General features: G+C 46.5%; 1 long non-coding RNA gene across 4 annotated transcripts in view; it reads right to left on the bottom strand.

Moving 5' to 3' along the window:
- The window catches only part of LOC107181648, a 214,415-nt gene that overhangs the window by 142,349 nt on the left and 56,765 nt on the right, over nucleotides 1-15,301 (bottom strand). The window lies entirely within an intron of this gene.

The following is a 15,301-nucleotide window of genomic DNA, read 5'->3' as shown; positions in this document are numbered from 1 at the left end:
GATACAAGTAAGGAATTATTGCTGCCAAAGAAGTATAGTCCTGGAAAGAGGCTGGTGATGACTCATGCAGGATGGGGGTGGGGGACAGGAGAGGAATGGAAGACAGCAAAGAGAGAGCAGCATACAGGCTGGTTATGGAGCCACAGAATGAGGCACATTAACCAATTTGGCCAATTATGCAGCTGAAGCAATTAAATAACCTCACAATGGTAGGAAGAAGTGTAAACAGAGCCCACAACACTACCCTGCAGTCCAACAGAAAAGCCAGCTTGGCTGCTATGGTGGAAGAGCATTGCTTTTATCTCACCAGCATTCCTTTCCCCCTTTTTCTCTGGTACTAGAACTCCTCCTCCTCTCAGGAGACTTCCATGTGTCTGGGGTAGAAATCACGTGGAGGTGAGGTAGGCATTGCACTAAAATTAGCTAGGGGTGCCTTCCCCTGGCCTCAGTGCTTAATTCCAGGATGGGCATAGCACCCTAAGAGAGCTAATTAGAATGATGCCTGAGATGAAAGTATAGATACGGGAAGAAGTCAGTCCTTTCTTCTTTTGGATTATGAACTTGCAACATGCTGGCTGGGGACTGCTAGTAGCTATCTCTCCTTCTACATGGAGAAAGTTTTCCTGAGAATAGAGGCAATGTGCTAAGGGAAGAAGAGCCAAGAAATGAAAAGGAAGTGGAGGTTTGATGCTTCATTTGAGTCCTAGATCTAGCCATGCTTGAAGCCTGTAGACAGCATTTTAAAAAGGCAAAAATCTCTTCTTCCCCTCAAACCAATAAGATAAGGGTTTGGGGGTTTGGTTTTTTGTTGTGAACAGAGACCCAACTAAGACAGTCACTGAAATGGGGAGCCGATACTCGTTGGAGAAATGATACCAAGCATCAGAGAGATCTATGAACAGTATCACCCCCAAATTAGATTGAAGCTGCAATTCACCAGGACTTTCAGCCACCTACCACAGTGAACTTAAATCAACAAAAGAGCCCATAGCATAAGGCTCAGAGAAGAATCTGAGAAGGGAATGAGCTCGGTTGCCCCTAAAATCCAACCTCATCTAAACTTCACGATGGCTGGCAGCACCGCCCTCATTCAACCCAGCCTCTGTGCATCGCACTCTGAGCCTGACTGCCTTCTGACTGACCCTCACCTACAGCCTGAGTCAGCTTTTCTAACGTCCCTCCTGAACGCTGACCACCATGTGAGAATGCCCACTGCTGCTGTCCAGAACACCCTCCTGATGGCCTCTCCATGTGTCATTCTTCCCCCATTTCCCAGGCAGAATGCCAAGGCGGCACCCACAGCTCCCTGGAGGGCAGAGACGCATGTTATTAATTAGAGGAAAGATCTATGTCTTCACATTGACTTTTGCGGGGACCTACATCTTCCAGTGAAAGACACTCACAAAGACGCTCACCCTAGCACAGGTTCTCTGGACAAAGCTAGCTCAATGCAAAACTTCTCCAGCCCACTAACTTGCCATTATTTCTCTCCTGGGGTGAGGGGCAAGACCAATTCTTAGGTGTGTTCCACCCCATTTCTCCAGCAGGACTGAGCCCCAGAAGCCCACAGAGGCTCCCACTCACTAGCCCACCCTTTAGTGGGTTTCCTCTCTTCCCTGGCCCACCTGCCTAATTCCCTCATGGTGGTTCCTGAGAGCAGCTCCCAGATGACCTATCTGCACCAAATTCTCATCTCAGGGTCTATTTCAAAGGAACCCAAACCAAGGCAAGAAGGGAGCTGGGGAGTGGGTCACTCCGAAAAAATCATCCTCAGCTACCCTGGGGCCTGGTACAGTTCAGACCGTTGTTCCTGCCTCTCTCCTGGGCAGTTTGTAGTCATGTTTGTGCCTGTTTCTGCTAATCATCACCATTTGGTGCTGCTCGATAGGTCTCTGCTCCTGCAACGGAATTAGCAATATTTCCTGGCTGTTTTTCTAATAAGCATTTTTATGGGGGGTTTATGGTGCTCAGCAGCTACACTTGAACCAAATGAGCTGTTAGACGGAGAGAAGGGAAGTCAGCCGATTCCCTGCACAGGCCTTGCCAGTTCCACTCGGTCATCGATTGGGTGAAAGCAGAGCACAAGTTAGACATTTATGTGGATTGAATCTCCTTACAGATAAATAAACCAGCCAACTTCCTGGCCTGTCATGGGAGCCGGGTGTTGGTGAGCAGGAGGAAGGCATTAACCTGGCTGCTGCAACAACCCAACTCCTTAATGGGGAGCCAACCCCACAGCTCAGCCTACCAGGGCAGGAAAGGTTAGGATATTAGGTCAAGGGTGGTGAAGCACGTGAGAGCAGCACAGGATGCACAGGACTCCCTGGAGAGGACTCTCTGCTGATTGATTTCAGCCCCATTTCAGCCAATGCCATCCTCCTTTAAAGACTAGAATGAAATTGACTCAGAAGGAGCCCAGTGGAAATCAGCAATAAGCCAGGCTTCCTGGACATACCTGGGGCTTGCTCACTCAGCAGTGCTCAGTGGCAGGATCATTTACTAGAAGTGTTCTGGCTCCCAGGACAGGGGAAAAGGAGAACAAAATCGATTTGGGGGGTACAGTGCTCCCTGGTGACCTAAGACTCAGACCATGAGACTGGATCTGTTTCCTGCTGCTGCTTCCAAGCACGTGCAGGACAAGGTTGAAACTAGGAAGGGGCTTGAGGTAGGAATTAGGGACATGCAGGGCTCTCCATCTCTGCCATGCTGGAAGAGGACATTGAGAGAGTGGAAATGGGAGGTAGAGGGGGAGGGAGAAAAAGACAGCTGAGGAGACAGTAGCACTAAAGCCATTTTGAGCAGATGCTAATTAGAACTGCCAACACTATCCCCTTCACTGAAGACCTACTGTGGGCCAGTCACTGGGAATATGACATAGGTGTGGTATACCCCCTCAAGAGTTTCCCATCAAGTAGAAAAGAAGAATTTGGGGGAAAAAAGAAAAAGAATGTCAAGTGCCAAAGGAGAGTTACCTAAGTGAAATCATAGGGCCATTGAGCAAATACAGCAGGGAGTATCTCACTATGAGGCAAGTTCCCCAGGGACTAAGATGAGGTCTATGAAAATAAAGAATGAGCAGAAGTCAGCCAGGAAAGGAGGGCTGGAGAGAGGAATTTTCCAGGCGAAGGAAACAGCATGTGCAAAGGTCTCAAGGGCAGAAAGCAGGACTCCTTTGAAGAAGCTGAGGAGAGAACACACACAAGAGGGTGGTTGCAAAGAGAGCTGGGGAGGCAAGAGGTTTGACCATCAACGATGACTCAAACTGTGGACAGATGCAACCTAAGAGGGTCTTAGTGAATGGACATTTCTCCTATGAAACTTACTCAGACTACCACATAGAGAAATACTCAACAGGGAATCTGAAAGAGAAGTTAGGGCATATTTTTTTTTAAAAAAAAAAAGAGCAAAAAAATAAGGAAAATAAATAGCAGAGGAAAGACTGATGGTTGGGAATTTTCTAGGATTAAAGAGAAATTCCTCAGATTGAAAAAGCAAAAGTCATGAGCAAGATAAATTTAAGTCGTTTCAGAATTGCTTACCCATACCCTGTGAGAAACAAATTTACCAGTCAGAATACTACGTTTGCACGCAATTCTTTTCGCCTTTTTACTGATGCTGTAGGTACACACTGTTTTTCCAAGGTTACTTCTGCCAGCTCCTTTCTTTTCTTCTCCATACCCCTCAGGGTGCTTCTGTGATTCATTCTGAATACAGTGAGATTGATTTGTTCTAGTCTGCATTCCAACTGCCCCCCCCACACACACACACATGTACACGTCCTGGTTGGTTTTTTTAAAAAATGTACATACAATAAAATATATTCTTTGTAGTTCTATATGTTTTGATAAGCATGTCTACCGATAATTAAGGGACTACAGTGTTGGTCTCCATTTACACATGAGAAAATGCAGACACAAAGGGGTAACTTTGCCTGAAGTCATCCAACTCATTAGCAAAAAGCTGGGTTTTTGCTTGGGTGGTCTTGGCTCCAGAATACCTGCTAAAAACCCTATGCCACACTGTCTTGGATTTCCACACCCAGCCCAAATCCACATGGACATTTGCTTGTCAGAAACTCTATCTTAAAGAGATCCCAAATGTGTATTTGCTCCAATAGTCAGTCACTGAAACCTCTAGGGCAGTGGTTCTCAACCTTCCTAATGCCACGACCCTTTAATACAGTTCCTCATGTTGTGGTGACCCCCAATTTCATTGTTACAAATTGAACATAATTAAAGCATAGTGATTAATCACAAAAACAGTATGTAATTATATATGTGTTTTCCGATGGTCTTAGGCGACCCCTGTGAAAGGGTCGTTCGACCCCCAAAGGGGTCGAGACCCACAGGTTGAGAACCGCTGCTCTAGGGGAACGTGGAAAGCGTGGCCCAACTTTCTAGAAAGAGTCATAAGAACAAAAACAGCACCCCTCTTCAACCCATCAAATAGGTTAGGATTGGGAGAACAAGAAGGGGACAAATCTTAACCTCTAGCTCAAGATTGAAGGTACAGATCACATCTTTGTCATCTCTATATCCCTAGTTCTTAGCACATGGTGGGCATTTAATCAACATTTATTGGATGAATGCATTCATCAATGAGAAAGAGTATAAATTTAAATATCAAGAGGTACCAGAGAAGAGCCATGCGCCACAGGACATCCTCCATCTTTCAACTGACATTCTGCATCCTTCCCATCATCTGAGAAGCCTTATACTTCAGTCCTCCCCGTTTACTAACAGGGTCTCCACACCCACAGTGCAGCAGAGACCATAAACATGCCTGACCTGTTAGCTAAATTACGGATAATGACATGGGACTTAGTGTTTCTCCATAGCCCTTGTAGCACATGGAACTAGAGGGCAATGTAAGGCAATATGACGCAAACACACGGATGGATGATGAATGGATGGATGGATGGACAAGCAGATGAACAGAACAAAAGACTCCTCTAAATTTAAGTCAAAAGCTATACTATATACTCCTTAAGGACAAGATTTCTTGTCCTCCTTTATACCTATAGCCTAGTGCCTGACACATTGCTTTACACATAATAGTTTCTCAAGAAATACTGGTTGAACAAAAGAGGGATGAAAAGGAAGTAGCAGATCAGTGGTCTTTCTGCGCCAAATGCTAAAAGGCAGAGATGTTCTTAGCTTGTCCATATATTCATATGAGTTAGACTCCTCTGTCCCAGCTTCTCTAGGGCTTTACTAATGCTAATGAGGACAATTAGAAGACCAGTTAGTCCCTTATGAGCTGGTGTTTGTACACAGAGCCCACAGAAGTTGGGAATACCTAAAAGTTAAACAGGCTTTCTAATGCCCTAGTACAGTGGTTCTCAACCTTCTGGCCCTTTAAATACAGTTCCTCATGTTGTGACCCAACCATAAAATTATTTTCGTTGCTACTTCATAATTGTAATGTTGCTACTGTTATGAATCGTAATGTAAATATCTGATATGCAGATGGTCTTAGGCAACCCCTGTGAAAGGGTCGTTCAACCGCCAAAGGGGTCGCGACCCACAGGTTGAGAACCGCTGCCCTAGTAGAAGAGCACAGAGTAGAGGGGGCAGGTCTTCCCAAGGGCCCCTGAGAATATCTGCGTGGATGCCATCAACTTTCTTCACTGCATCCACAAGAATCTGAAGGTGATGATGTTCAAAGGCATGGTACACCTTACCCAGTCAGAAAATAAAGCACTGCTGGCCACATCCAGGGAGACCCTCCCCAGAGGAAGTTGCCTAGATGAGTGTGGAAAGGCAAGCAGCCAACAGTCTGTGGTGGCAGATGTTCTGGGCATGACCATATGAAACAGGAAATCTTACTTCTAATGTGCTTCACTTTCTTTTGTCATGTTGGGCTCTGGGAAGGCGAGCAGGGCACATCCTCCCTATTCCACCTTGCAGCACAGCCTTCTACTCGATGGTTGCTTTGTTTAGGCAGGACCGTGCTTACTGACTCAGTAAGAGCATCACACTGAACTTGAAATCAGTGTGAAATGCTTGACTTAAAAATAACTGGAGTGTTGCTTGTCCCCCGGGGTTTCCCTGAAGAGCTCCTGCCAAGGAAAGACTCTGCTCCTCGGGGGCAAGATTTATAAGACAAGACTGAGTTTCATACATCACAAAACTATTTCTGCAGAAGCTGGTGTTTCTCTTTAGGACACGCAAAACCACAATAAGTAGCCAGCTTTGAATAAAGTTCTTCAAAGAGACACCCTGCAAACACTGGCCCCCAGAATCTGCACGTTAAGATTCAGGGCACCCTGCCTGTCATGGTGGAGTCGGGCTTTGTCAGCAAAACCCAGTTTCAAGGTTTGTCCAAACCACCAGATGCACACGCATGAGTCACTCACGCCCACTCCGCAGACACTGTCTGCTGTGGGACCTACTGAATTTCCCAGGGAGTTGTCCAGGGGATGCTCTGTCCTGTCTCTCATCTTCTCACCCTCCACTGGAGGAACCTTTGCTTCCCTGTTTGCTCAAAAAGACAAGCCTCTCTAAGAACAGCAAATGGTTCTGAGGCTGAGGGAACACCTAGCATGTTCACAAGTGCTAAGTTCACTGCCAAGCACACTACAAGCCATTCTAGTTCTTTTAGTGACTTTGGTATTTGATATATGGAGAGTAGGTGACCTTCTCTGGAGAATTAACAAAATGATTAGCAGGGCAGCTCACCCTAAAGGGGCTGTTTGGGGTATACGAGGTACTCTGCAGGGGATGTCGACACCAATAGCACCAAAGACGGGCCCCCTCCTGAAGCGAGGAGGCCGGCCTTTCTCTTGTGCCCTCGTGTTGGCATCCACACCTGTGGGCTGCAGGAGGCCAGGAAAGTGGTCAGCTCTCTGTGAGGAGCTGCCCATTCCTCCAACAGCAAGTCTCTGCTCTAGAGCATACCCACACGGCCAACACTTACAGCCACAGAACCTGGTAGGACACGGGCAGTGTTCACCTCTTTCTATAGCTTCCTGTGGTTTCCCATAAGTCCTCGTCTCACTCCACAACAGCCTCCCTGTGCAGCCAGCAGGGCAAGAACGTTGACAACCATATTTAACAAGCAGTAGACAAGTGTGCTCCAGGGAACTAAGTCAGAGAGGTGCTTCCCAAAGTCACACAGCTAGCGAGGAGGAACCCACCACCAACATCCAGGCCTTAAGTGTCTTTTTCAGAACCATCTATTTGATTTACGTCGATGATTGAACTACATTGCTGGCATTAAGGACTTCCCAGGCGGAATGAGGCCAACTCTTGCATGCTTGATGGAAAGCATGTCCCCTGTCTGTTCTCCATGATGTCACAGGGTTACCGGGAAATGAAGGCTCTGGGGACTGTGGCCTCTTATCTGTACTTTCCCACAGGCTTTTGTGAACATTATCTCACACAGGTAGGGTGTTTGGGCCAAGGTGACTCAGCTATTTGTTCCCCTCAAGTCTGCTCTAGAGCTCATGTCCCTGGATTCTCAGTCCGGTGCTATCTCTGTCCCTCACAGTCCTTCAGTCATTCAACAATATGTGCTGAGCCCCAGCATGTGCCAGGCCAGTCCTAGGAGCAGTGAAGGGACAGTGGTTACCAACCCCCAACCCCTACCCTGGGAGGAGTTTAGAATTTGGTAAGGAAATTGCTGCCCTAAGCACCATGGAGCCCCAAGGGGACTGCCATGAGGAAGGTGTGCACCCAGGTGTGCTTGCAGCGCTATAGGAAGAAGAGCACATCAACCTTCCTTGGGGAGACTGGGCAGAGGAGCAAGGTGAGAGCTGAGACTGAAAGGGCCTGTCCAGCTTCACCAGGCTGGAGCACTGCGGGCAGAAGCAGAATTCTAGAGGCTGGAAGGAGCCACATGGGCAAAGGCATGAGCGAGCATGGCATGCTTGAGCAGATGTGTGTAGCAGAAGCAGCCAGTTTGCGGACTATACCCATGATGAACTTGGGGCAGGTCAGCGGGGCCCAGGGACAGTGGCTCTTTCCAAGTCCAAGAGCAGAGACTTCCAGGGAGGGGACCACAATGACATTTGGAAGTCATCAAAGGACTCCCAGTGAGCCACAGCAGTGTATTATTGGCAACACCTGTGCCATGCATAGCTACCTCACCTGGAAGCATGGTATCTGATTATTTTCAAGAGGCTCTCACCAAAAAGGAAGGAAAAACAACAATAGTAACAAATCACTATAGCAGCTACCAAGCATGCCAGGAGCCGGAATGAGCCCTCCTCTGTGTTAAGAGAGTTTCACTGCGACATCTGGTTGACTTACTCCACTCTGTGAGATGAAGAGGTAAATGTGCTTCAAGAATAGAACCACCACTGTTCTCAGGGGCAGTCGGGTCCAGTTCCTGAAGGAAGCCACTCTGAGACAAGCAGGGTGAACTCAGCCCTCTGGGTCTCCTGCACCCTGGAAGGGTATCCACCCCCACCCAAATGGAGTGGCTGAGGGCTTCCTGAGTCCTGTGCCTGGGCTCCTTGGTGAGTCCAGGCCTCCTGGGGCCAGAGACCACACTGGCACCCTTCACAACACCTAGAGCCCCACTGCACACACTGAGAATGTTGAGTAAACAAAGATTTATGGAGGCAGCTCCCTCCTCCCCTGAACACAGCCACATGGTACAAGGTGTGCGTGCCCTTCCTGACAGCTTGTCTGTCTGTGCATCTCCCCCGGAGGGAGAGCAATTGATTCCCTGGCATCTTACTGTCTCCGTGATCAATTTCTCCTGACATTTGTCAGACTCTAACACCTCCTCTGCAGCCTTCCAAAGGCGGGTTCTGTTCATGGAAGCTGTGAGCACAGCCCATCTGAAGGGAGATGCCTTTTTTCTTTCTCCCTCCACATTTCAAGGGGAGAGCAGAGAGATGAGAGGCTAAGCTACAGTAGAGACGCAAGAATGCAGGCACAAGTGTCGAATGATGGGTATTCTCACACGGTCACAAAAGCGGGCCCAGGGAGGGGTCGCAATGTGTGCTCTCATTTGATAAAAAGCTGTGACTTTCTCCCTTGCCCTTGACCTAGCCCAGAATTCCGTGTCAGGAAAATAGACTCACGGATGCTCATGTTTCTTCATATCTAAGAGCCCCCTCTCCTCTGTCAATAGCGAAAGAAGGGGTCATTAATTTATACACACTTAGTAGCCAAGATCTCAGAAATAAATTAATTTAGGCCTGAAAAAAGTGGGACCCAGGAGTGGCCTATGAGGAAGGTGACTACCAGGTGAGTGGAAAGATCAGAGGAAGGGAGAGATGTTCAAATCGCCTTGCCTACGCCCCTATCCCATGCCAGATGGGAGCATCAAGGTCTGTTTTTACTGCAATCCTTGCAAGAGCAGGTGCTGTTATCCCTATTGACAGATGAGGTGTCTGAGGCTGAACAAGGTCAATTTGCTGGGCCCCAGTCATTTAACCAGGGCAGGGCAGGTCTGGCTCTGATCTGTGCTAGTGAGCATACAGTCATACAGCATCTGTCACAACGACATGGCATTTGCTGGGCCTGGCAATCCAGAGACGCTGAGCCTTTTCTCAAAGGCAGCTGAGGAAGGAGGGGGTGTGGGTGGAAAGCAGGTGAGCTCTAGGGGGGCGGGGCCTGGCAGAGACCCTGCTTCAGTGCCCCTGGGAGGGCCAGATGAGGTCAGGGTCCTCCTCTCCACCATAACCCAGCCCTGGGACCAGGAAACATGGTGAACTGAGCAGAGAGAGCTTCTCCCTGTTTCTCTGCATCCTGCAGGAGGCAGGAGCCACCTCACTGCTGAGCAAGCTGGCTGCTCACTACAAGGGGAGCAGGGCACCAGGTCTGCAGACAGAAAAGGCCAACTCTAAGACTTAGAGCAGGCTATTCATGTCCCTGCACCCAGCTTCCTCATCTGTGAGATGGGGAAATATATACTTTCAGTATTATAAAAATCAAAGGCAATAATATATGAAAGGTAATAACACAGCATCTAGCCAATGGTGAGCTCTCAATAAATGCCACCTGTTGTTATCTACCTTGTATTAGTACCTATATTTGGGGACAGGGCTCAACCCTCTGACACAGCTTCCAGGTCCTGCATAAGGCCAAGATCCAGACCCAATTCCAGTTTCCTCCTGCCTCTGGCACTCAGCACTGTGCTTGGGGCATTGCAAGCAATTGATAAATGAAGGCAAAACAAGTAAAATAATTTCAAGGTGAATGAGAAGGGGAGAAGAAAGAGTGATCCAGGAAACCCACCAGACCCTGTCCCAAGCCATGGCCAATCAGCCAAGAAGCCAACAAGAAGCTACCACAAGCCCTAACCCCAGGGCCCCAGTTGCTTCCAAGACAGATCCTTTCTGTGTCAGGCATGACGCAGGCTCCAGCAAGGCCAGAGAGGTGGTGGGAGAAGGCTTGAGAAGGATTTAGGAACACGGCTGACATTAAATGACTCGTTTTTAAAAGCCATCGAGCTAAATTCAAACCGTAGAATGGGTCACATGGACAATATAAAACTTTAATGGGCACACTACTTAGTTTATAGTACATCTACTTAGTTCCCTTAGACAGCTTGACAACGCCCTCGGGGCCCGCTTTATGGACAAGAAAGCTATTTCCAGACAGACATGTTAAGAAACCAAGTCTCTGCGGAGGACGCTGGCGTGCGCCCCTGAAGCTCCATGGCCTGGGTGGGGCTTCCCATTGGCTCCACCACAGAGATCTGGGCACGGCCTCCCTTCTCCTCATTCAGAGCAGGGCAGAGTCTAAGCCAGGGAAAAGTTCCCAGGAAAGACATGGGTCATGAAGGACCAGGGCCAGAAAACTAGAGGAAAGATCAAATATTTGAAGGAATCTGGAGAATGAAGGGACTTTATTTTCATAACACATTAATTTAGGCATCACACACATTCATTCCCCTGTAAGCCGACTCTAGAAAGATATCCTTATTAGCCCTGGCAAAGAATGATCCAGATAATGCTCAAGTGATTCCAATGCCATCCACGTTTCAGGTGCAATTTCTCGATTTGAAGGAAGTCTGAGCAAAAGTGAGAAGTACCTCAGAACCGAAGGCTTAGAGAAGGAGCAGGAAAAGTCCCACCCCATCGGAATGAGCCTTGTCCCCATGTGAACTCTCCCAAGCATCCTTAGAGAGATCTCCTTAAAAATGAGCCTGTTGGGTCTCACCATGGGCTCCACATCTCCCCAGCCCACCCCTGGAGGCCCCCCACTCAGCACTCACAGCAACCACCAACAGCAAAAGTCGTCTGGAACATCTGACTGTGACCATGTCGCACATGTAGCATCTTCTGAAAGGCTCCTGTTTGTCTGTTAAGTGGGGTACACAGCCAGGCCTGCTGCCCTTAAAAGGCAGCAAACCCCAAATCCTGCTCTAATTCTTCCAACCCAGGACAGCTCTGCACAGAGCACCCTCCCGGGCAGCCCCAGCCATGTGCTCTGTCTACTTCAACTCCAACCCAGCTTTCAAATCCTTCCCCCAAAATACACCAAGACTCGATGTGGGAAAGCAGAGAACCTGAGGGAAAGATAGGGGGGGTGGGGGGCCCACTCTGGACAGCCATTGGAGGGAGGGAGGGAGGGAGGGAGGGAGGGAGGGAGGAACATTTTATGAGCAGCCTTCTAACTGCTCCGTGGAGTGGTCCATTTTATGACTCATTTACAGATAAGGACCTAAAGCCCAAGAGATTAACTAACTTTTAAGATCACATAGCTGGTCAGTGCAAGAGTTTAACCATGGTTCCCTGGCTCTGAAATTCACATCCTGTACACTTTCTTAGAGGGCCCAAAATAAATTCATTTCTGGAATTGATAAAAATTAGTAAATTGCCTGGGAGTTCATATATAGCTGCTCTGACTTGTGACTCCAACTTGTTTTTATAATTGAAAAGAATTTCACTGGTGATGTTCTGGGCCCCTTAGAGGCAGACACATGCGGATGCGGCTTCCCTCCAATCAGACTCCTACGTTATGAATTTGGCATGAACGGAAGAGAAATCGTTAAGGCAGGTAGAGCAAGGTGACTTTACAGACTACTAATGAGCTTGGGATTTCTCTTCATAGGACGTTCATCTTTAATTCTGAGTGAATTACTTGAGCATATCCCTGTCTCTGTAATAAGGACCTCCCTCAACATCACTCACTTTTCTCGGTTGGATTCAAAGCCAATAAATTCACCTTCCTGAGGCTCCCCTCCCTTCACCTTCCACACCCACACCACCAGGTACCTTTAGAAAATACATAGAATTGGCCTTGGAAGGGACCAATATGAAAATGCAGATATGTGACAGGTGTTCCTAATATAAAAGGGAGGGAACTCTTCAATTATCTATACAAAGTGGAATCTAAGAAGTGACAGAAGCCCTAACTGGTTTGGCTCAGTGGATAGAGCATCAGCCTGAGGACTGAAGGGTCTTGGGTTGGATTCCAGTCAAGGGCATGTACCTTGGTTGCGGGCACATCTCCAGTGGGAGGTGTATCTCTCCTTCTCCCTTCCAAAAAAAAATCAATAAAAAATATATATTTTAAAAAAATAGAAGTGACAAAAGAGGGAAGCTGACTCCCAACCCAGGCTGGTGATGGGTGGGGACAAAAGACAAAAAATCAATAGGAGTTGGAATGTAAAGAGAAGACCTGAGGAAGCATTAGGTGACCTGAGGCCCCTAGATTTAAGAGGATGTAGATGGAAAGTTTGCCCTGAGCCCCTGTGGCTCTTCAGGTGAGGCAGCAGGGCAGCTGAGAGCGGACCCAGGACCCGAATTGATGGCTGTCAACAAATAATGTAGGACTGACTCACAGTGTTTCCAAATATAAGCGTTGCCTGCCCTTAACATTCTCAACTTAGAACCAAGTTGAGAGGTACATCAATGAATTGTCTCAGTGATACCAATGCCTATGGGCCCAAGACACCCTCTAAGGCAGCATAAGTAAATGCCCTGTGGTCACCGTGACCTCCTGCCAAATATCTGACTTCCTTAGACTTGACCACTTCCCTGTCCTCCCTGGCCTCCTTGGCCTAATGTGAAACCATGTTGGTGTGTGTATGTGTGTGTTCTCTACTCTAGGCTCTGGTGGGACAGAGGGAGACTCATAAGAGACCAAGTTCCTGAGAGGAAGAAGGAACGGACAGGTCTGTGTTGGGTGCAGCCCTGGGGAGCTGGCCCTGTGGGAAAAGGGAGGCCATGCTCCCTACTTTTTACCCTCAAGCAATAATGTCCGTATGAAAAACGAGCTCTTGTAGGCAGGGACACCAGGGCCTGCTCCTCTCTCCAGCCTGAAACATTCTAAGCAGCTCAGGAGTGACCCCTCCCAGGGAGTGTGTCCTTCCAGCTGAGCCAAGTCCTCCGCACAGTCGCCCCTCAAGTGCAAGCCACTTTACTTCGCGAGGAGCTCCAAGCAGAGGCAGCTGACATGAAGACCAGCCTTGCGATTTTCCAGGACCACTAAGTTGGATAACAGGTATGAGTAATGAGCTATTAGGGTGAGTAGGAAAGGCCAGGACACTCCCCTCAACAGAGGAACAAACAAAATCAAGGTGCCTCTTTCAAGGGAATAGACCTGCGCAAGGAACACCTCCTATCTCCATGAAAGTCAGAGGTGGAGGGAGCATCTTTCTCTGGTCTCCACTGTGACTCCAAAGATATGCTTGGCTAAGTAAGAAGAACCACGTCAAGGATCACAGCCTTCCCCCAGAAAAATCATTCCAAGGACTTTCCTAAGGGAATCAGTAAACTGAAACAAGATGCATATTATATGGGAAAAAGAGACATTAATTAAATTATTACCTGGAATGGCCTAAAACTGAAAATAACTTGTCAAACCAAGTGGGAGTGATTTTTGTCATAGTGGTTTATCTATGCATTATAGACTATTATGCCTCCCTCAAAGAAATGGTGGTTATAACGATTGCAGAGAAATGTGAAATCATGTTTATGATGTAATTAAAGGTTGAAAACTGGTTTCTCTGTATTGAACACTTACTATGAGCTCAGCTCTATGTCATGTGATTTACATGAATTACCTCTTTTGGTCCTCATGAAACCCTAAGGGTGGGGGGTGTGCTATTAATATCCTCAGTATACAAATGGAAAATTTGAGACAAAATTGCTTGGAAATTTCCCCAAGTTTACAGTATTGTAGAGCCAGGATTCAAACAAAAATTAACTGATATTGAAGCCATCTCTCCTAATCTAACATGCCATAGAAGCCCTAGACCCCAGAGGATAAGAAGAAAAGGTTAACATATATATGAAAATAGGAAACACAACAGATGAGACAAAGAAAACAAATGGCAAGATGGTAGATTTAAACCTAATCATATTGATAATAACATTAAATATAAACAGTATAAATAGTCCAATTATAAGTCAAAGATTATCAAATTGGATAAAATAAGTAAGATCTAACTATACACTGGAAATTCATTTTAAAAGCAAAGAAATACATAAGTTAAAAGAAGAAGGATGATCAAAAAGTCAAGTTTATTTCCATATATTAACAAATAATTGGAAATTGAAATTTTTAAAACCCATAATAAGATAAAAAATATTAGGAATAAATCTAACAAAATATTTGTAATATCTTATCACAGAAAACTACAAACTTTACTGAGATGAATTAAAGAAGACCTATATAATATACATGGATTAGAAGATCAATATTATTTAGATGTCAGTTCTCAAAAAATTAACCTGTAGATTAAATGTTATGGTAATCAAAATCTCAAGAGGATTCTGTGTAGAAATTTGCAAGCTAATTCCAAAATTTATATGGAAATGCAAAGGAGTTAGAGTAGCCAAAACAATTTTTAGAAGAATAACAAAGTTGAAGGATGCACATTAACAGATTTCAACACTTACTGAAGAGCCACAAAAATAAAAAGTGTCTTAATGGCATAAGAATTAACATATAAGTAAAGCAAAGAAATTCCAATTCATTTTCAGCAGAGTCCATGCTAATTCAATCAAGTAGAGTCTTTTCAACAAATAGTACTAGAACAGTTGGATAGCAATAGACAGGCGGGCAGAAAGATTCCTAACCCTTATCTCACACCATATACTTAGACAACAAAAGAGCTAAAACATAACATGTCTTGAAGAAAGGAAAACAAAATTTTATTACCTTGAGTTATTTAACTTACCCTAAAAAGAGTATATAAAGACTCAATTTTTAAAAAAAGAAAAGAAAAGGGGGAAGAAGATGGCGGCGATATAGGCAGACGCGTCCCAGGTCGTGTCCCGGAGCAAATGGAGTGAGCAGCTGAAACTAATAGCACCCAACCCGAGTTGGCGAAAGGGCTCAGCTGGTGAGACGGTTTGCATGTGGAGCGAGCAGAACTCCCCTGGAAAGCA

This window comes from Myotis davidii, unplaced genomic scaffold (genome assembly GCF_000327345.1).
Source record: "Myotis davidii unplaced genomic scaffold, ASM32734v1 scaffold107, whole genome shotgun sequence".
NCBI classification, from domain to species: Eukaryota; Metazoa; Chordata; class Mammalia; order Chiroptera; family Vespertilionidae; genus Myotis; species Myotis davidii.
The sequence above is the reverse complement of the archived record's forward strand: the minus strand, read 5'-3'. Positions and strand labels throughout refer to the sequence as shown.